At 38.4% G+C, this 6219-nt stretch overlaps 1 long non-coding RNA gene across 1 annotated transcript; it reads left to right on the top strand.

The window, feature by feature from the left end:
• Positions 1 to 311: 311 nt before the first annotated feature.
• LOC106933059 (uncharacterized) lies at positions 312 to 6219 on the top strand. Its single transcript, XR_001421404.2, has 3 exons — positions 312 to 649; positions 4378 to 4468; positions 5714 to 6219. It is a non-coding gene; the product is annotated as an uncharacterized LOC106933059 (long non-coding RNA).

Here is a 6219-nt window from a genome sequence, read left to right as displayed (position 1 = left end):
AGGCACCGTTGCTTCTTCTGCCTCAAAAAGGGTCTTTTTCATTTATACTTCACTTCTGTACCTACACTGCTTTTCTGCTCTATATGTCCTTCTGTCTTTAACTGCTGTTCTACTTCTTACAAGTTGATTATTTTTTCTGATCATACTCATTAACTGACCAATAGAAATGCAGCTTTTCTCAGAAAGGACCATTAAAACAGTCTACAGAATTATTAGCATTAGATCTCAAGTCTTTCCCGGTAGGAGTTGTAACCTTTTTGATGTCTCTGACACCTTCTCACAGAACTGGCTCCATGCTGAAAGACAAGATTGGCTACAAACCTGTGTGGTGCACCTAGAAATGTCACCACATTATTTTGGTTGTTTTATAATTTTGGAATATTTCCATATAAAATTTATTCTGTTTTTTTTTTCCCCATAAATGAACAAATTATATTTTGTTTGCATTTTGTCATGTTAATCTGCCTACATATAGCAGTTTCCTGAGGTTGGGATGGGAGCAGTTGTGGCGAAGCGGAACCTTTGTTTTGGGGGCGTTGCTTCCGGGTTGGTTTTGGGGCGGACTTCCTGTTTGCCTCAGAGGCTAAATCTGGATGCTAAAAGCAGCGCTTTTTTCGTCATTACTGAATCCTGTTTTATTATTCTAAAGGTCAGTAGATGGCAAAAACATACCAAATCTACTCTGTAAGAAGTTTACCTCTTAGTTGATCAGTAGATAGCAATGTGTTACGATTTCTGTACACCTTTCTGCTAATAGTTGTAACTTTTATCAGCTGAGAATGAAACCTGTGCCAGGCAAGTCTGTATGGGGTTAGGTGATTAAAAGACTATGATATCTTAGTAACTCAGGATTTTAGGAGTTTTATTTTGCTTTTGTTTGAGTAGTATTCAGAATGTGTTGCTTGGTGACTCGTAAAGCAGGTTAGAGCCTGAGCGTAAAGTGAGTCTAGCTGAAGTTAAAGGTAGAGAAACTATTCTTTTTCATGAAGTGTGGGAATTTAGAGGTTAAGTGAAGGATGGCAATGTGAAAAAAGGTAAAGTGTGAAGTTAATTATGACTTATGAGAAAAGTAAACAAGGTTTATAAAACATAGGTAATGGATAGCATTAGTATTGTACATTGTAAAAGGTTTGTTGGTAAACAAATGTGACACAATCTGGATGCTGAAAGCAGTGCTTTGGTAGTCATTGCTGAATCCTGTTTTACTATTCTTCAAATTGTGTATATCACTTTTACAGCAGTCCTGACTAGGGCTGAAACGATTCCTCGAATGATTCGAGTACCTCGATTACTAAAATTCCTCGAGGAAAATTTACCTGCCTCGAAGCTTCGTTAATTTATGTTTTATTAGTTAGCGCACCGTGTTCCGGCCGGGACTTCATTTGCGTTGCGCGGAGCTCTCACTTCCGCCTCTGAGTTGTTGACAAAAGCTAAGTCTCAGCGGCATAAAGTCCAATCTTCAAGATTGGCCCGTGGGGATTTTATTGATTGATGATAATGCCCGACTTTTTATCGTTTTTGGGGAACCAATAAGCATCCTTAAAATGACTGGGGGAGTCATTTCTCCTCCGGGGCTGCTGGTTGAAAGCGAACGGCGGGAAGAGCGCTGAGGTGAGCGGATAGCCTGAACAGGGCGGGCGGCTGAGTAGCTGATGCTTACCGTGTAAATGTAGCTTTACCGACGAACCGCACAATAAATTTCATATCCCGGTCTGAAGAAACGGGTGGCGGAGCGCATCGTACATGGCTGGTAGATGAGTTTCTGAGTGTGACCAGTGAAGGTGTCGTAAATATCCCGTATTGCTTCCCCCCGTGTTCGTCCCCCGGTCTAACGGTTCGTCAGTCCGCTGGTCCATTTCTTCCCCTCCACCCCATGTTCGTTCATTCGCCCTCTCCTCCCACTCCAGGCGGCATTTCCCGTATTTTCAAACCCAAAGCGTGACAGGTTAGGTGGCAAGGTGAGTTTAATTAATCTATTAAACTCACTGAAGATGAATATATAAACTAAAAGCTGGATTGTAGACATTTTTTATAAGCATATTTGTGAGCCTGCCTCTTTGTTATTAAATTCAATATAATTTCAGATTTTTCTATAACTTTTCTTCTGGTTAACTTAGAAAGTGAGCTATTATTGTTACAGGTTAGTTTTCTAAACTACAAAAAAGCAACTGTTAGGGATGCTCAAATATGAAAAATTGGACTGATATTGATTGATATCTGATAGTAACACCGGTATTATGCCAGATTTACCAATATTTCATTTTATAATTTTTTTTATCCGATTACTCGATTAATCGTAAGAATAATCGATAGATTACTCGATTACTAAAATATTCGTTTACAACAGCCCTAGTCCTGACACTTGGGTCCTGTAACACTACAATTCTTTTTTTTTCTTTCGGTTGCAAAAAACCCCCCAAAAAAACCGTTTGTTTAATTATATTTCATTGATTTCCAACTAAAAGCCATCAAGCAGTACGTCAGCCTAGAAACAGCTTGAAAATTGGAGATCAAGTGATTTCAGTCTGATAGTTAAGTACTTTGTTAAAAATTAAATTCTGAGCTCTGTAAGAGTCCGATACATAGCAGTAGATCTACTTATTTGTATTTTTCCATCATTGTATTTTGTCCTAGTGATCTTGCTTTACTCTGATTGCTTAAATATGGTCTTGCCTTTTTACTAATTCAAAGGATTAAGGAGATCTTTTTCCAGTTACTTCAGTTTCATCCGAGACTCATTTTTGTAAGTTGCATACTGCAGCTTTGACTGAGTTGTCCCATTTTTAAATGTCAAAGACACATTTTAAACTGAGAATAGATGTAAATTTTGAGTTCAAATCCAACTTTACACTCATTATAACTTAGCTTTTTTTGTGTGAATTTCTTAAATGTATGCACATAACCTTTGTAAGTCATTATAAAATCATACTCCTGCTAAGTCTTACAGCTTCGAGGGGTTGTGGAGATTCAAGCTGCAGGTTTTTGAAACTCTTTTTAAAGAATGAGCATTTCTAAAGAGCTGTAACCGAAGATGATAGGTTATTAGGGAAATTAAAACACCTCTTTATTAATATGTGACACAGTCGGGTCTTGACATGAAGGGAGTGTGATCATGCTTACCTATCAGCTTGTGTCTCAGCTCTGATAAAATGACGCAGATCCAGTCTGCACTAGATATGTAAATGTCTCTCAGAAACGGCCCCGCAGCAACTCCTGCTGCTGGAGTCTAAGGGTCTCGGTCATCCTCCGAACACAACATGTTCCTATTTGTTCTGACTGGTTGGATTCTGCTCTCTGAAGCTTGACACCCTCTGAACTGTCGGCTGCTTCACCTGCAGAGAGTCTCTCTGTTCTTGGCAGTCAGCAACCTGGAAGAGGTTTACAAATGCACAAACACTACTTTCCGGCTCACAACAGCTCTCCCGTAAAACCTGGCCTATCTCTTGGACTAAGTGGTTCTTAATCACAAATGTCATCAAAATTTCCTAATTAAATCTATTTGGTCTGCGATTGACTGGCGACTGATGCTTCAAGAATATGAATGTCCCTTAAATGTAAAGCCGTGGTACTAGCTGCAAGATGTTTTTATTCGGAGAAGTTCAAATGTCTTGTCTTGTTCACGTTATTGGTAGAATGTAACATAAAATGGATAGATGTATTAGAGCCTTACACGCATTGATGCGGGTGATGCTTTGCTCTGTTGTAGTGAATAAAGAGTTGACCCAAAAGGTGAAGCTCTTGATTTAATGCTCTATCTGCATTCTGACCCTGCTCTATGGTCATATGAATAGTGAAAGAACAAGATCCCAAATACAGGCTGCTGAAATGAGCTTTATCTGTAGGGTGGCCAGGCTCAGCTTTAGAGATAATTTGAGCCGATTTGTTTTCTAGGGGGGAGGTTGGAGTAGAGTACTAGCAAGAGACAGTTGAGGTGGTTCAGGCATTTGATCAGTATGCTTCTGATGTGTCCATCAGAAGCATACTGTGTCCATAAAACTTCTAAAGTTTTATGGACACATCCCACAGGAAGGATACCCTGGTGTAAACCCAGAACATTCTGGAGGAATTACATTTCTCTACAGAGTGTTGCTGAAGAGGAGGATGATGGTGTTTCCCTCCTGGAGCTGATTTTGGATGTGGCTGGAAACATTAAGAATTGTGCATTGCTGCAGGGTGTGACTTAATATGCTGCAGCCAACAACTCAAAAACAAGCAAAAAGATAGTACTGGTTACCAGTTTTTTTTTTTTTTAATTATTAATTGAACATGTATTAATTTACTTAATTAGTGTAATCAAACAATGTTTTTTGCTAAAGTCTTCTGAGTGTATTGAACTTATGGCTTATCTTATATCTTTATTTCAATTATGCTTACAAGGTTTATGTGGAGTAGACACCTCTGCTTTGCCACTCTGGAGGTAATCTGTCAGAAATGGGTCCCTGCAGCTGCAAGTGACAGATAAACAGAAGTAAGTTTTCACGGCAGCCTTTCAGATGCTAGTTCTCACAGTCTCTCATATTTTTGTACTTGTGCTATCCTGGGGTATTTAAGATGATTTGAACTCTGTTGGTCCAGGCTGACACTCTGTCATTGGCGCTCATCTTGAACATGATTCCAAATAAACCTGACTGAGTGCTTTTCATCTGAACAGTGCTTGAATAATTTAATTTTTCCACAAAACACAACAATCTGTGCTAAAAAAAACAAAAAATTGCTATGGTAAATAGTTATCAAAATTCCATCAAGGATTGCATCACTTAAAGTCTTTGTTTTGCTACATGTGTGCTAACTTAGATGAAGAGTAATGCTTGATATTATCTGCAATGCAGCAACTCTGAGTGTAGAGACTTACTACAAAATTAGGGGATTTATAAATTCACACTCACTTCAAAAAAACGAGTGTGAACTTTGTGAGCCAAGGATGTGGGAGTTATTGTGATGATAACAGCTAGAACAAGGGACACAATTTCATTTTTTTTTTTTTTTTTTTTTTTAATTAATTGCTGGGTAGCAGCATAACTACAGGGATAGCTCAGGATAACCAAAGCCATACTCTTAGTTTTAAGCATTGTCTTAAAAGTAAACAGGAGTAAACTGACTAAAACTGGATGCAGTCTGAGAGCGAAGTGCTCTGTTGTGAACATATAAAATAATAGGATCTCTGATCTATGATAGAACCTGATTATTAAGGGCTTTATATGTGAGAAGGAGAATCTTAAATTCTATTCTGGATTTACCAGAGAGTCAATAAAAGGAAGCTAAAATAGGTGATTATGATCCCTCCTTGTAATGTTAATGTCACTTCAGATTTAAACCTCAGAGTGTAAAATTCAGTCTTTTTCTTTAGGTAGAAAGAGATTGCATCTAATAGGTACTCGATGGATACGTTTGTCCATTTTATAAAACATTCAAGTATAAAGTGAAATATGTGAATGAGACACAAAAGAGTATAGGTGTTCCTTTTTTTTTTTTTTTTAAGAATCATCAGATTAAATTCATGTCAAATTCTGGCGCGCTGATAGCCCTGAGATTTCATTACAATCTGCCGTTTCCTGCACAGAAGGCGGCCAAGGACGAGCTCCTTAGACGTCTTCATGCGAGTATGAAATTAACACTTTTTACAGAGAACCTTGAGAACTTCTCAGAGAGCCAGAAGACTTTTTTTTTTATGACTTTGTCCTTGTCTGAGTGGAATGTCTTTTCCTCACCGCAGAAAGCACCTGGCACATCGAGGTCAGCACCCCCAGCAGCCTCCACGCCATCAAAACCTTCGAGCAGAAACACAAAGAGGCAAGAGAACAAGAGAACATCCTTAGAAGAGGTTTAGAGTCCATGCTCCTGAAAGGTGTTTGGGTTTCCAGGTTCAGAGAATCTCAACAGTGAAACAGAATCACACACCACTCGACAAAGACGAGGGAGGAAATAAAAAATAAAAAAAATAAATTAAATCTCTAATTCTCTGACATGGAGCTTTTTCATCTTTCTATTAACAAGATTAAAGCATGGAAGACAGAACAGAAACAAATTCAATTTTGCAGTGTATATGGATATACTAAAATTAAAACTAATTAGTAAAACATGACTATTTATGGACATTTTAGTAGAGCTTATGAGGAACATTTCCAGTGAACATTGGAGTGAAGGTCAGTCCAGGTGCTGCAGTCTTTGAACAGAAAGCACACACGAGATGGACAAATATTTTAGAGACTGACATTTGAC

Source organism: Poecilia mexicana, unplaced genomic scaffold (assembly GCF_051168715.1).
Source record: "Poecilia mexicana isolate PSO_F unplaced genomic scaffold, ASM5116871v1 scaffold_10, whole genome shotgun sequence".
In the NCBI taxonomy this organism is placed as follows: domain Eukaryota; kingdom Metazoa; phylum Chordata; class Actinopteri; order Cyprinodontiformes; family Poeciliidae; genus Poecilia; species Poecilia mexicana.
The sequence above is the reverse complement of the archived record's forward strand: the minus strand, read 5'-3'. Positions and strand labels throughout refer to the sequence as shown.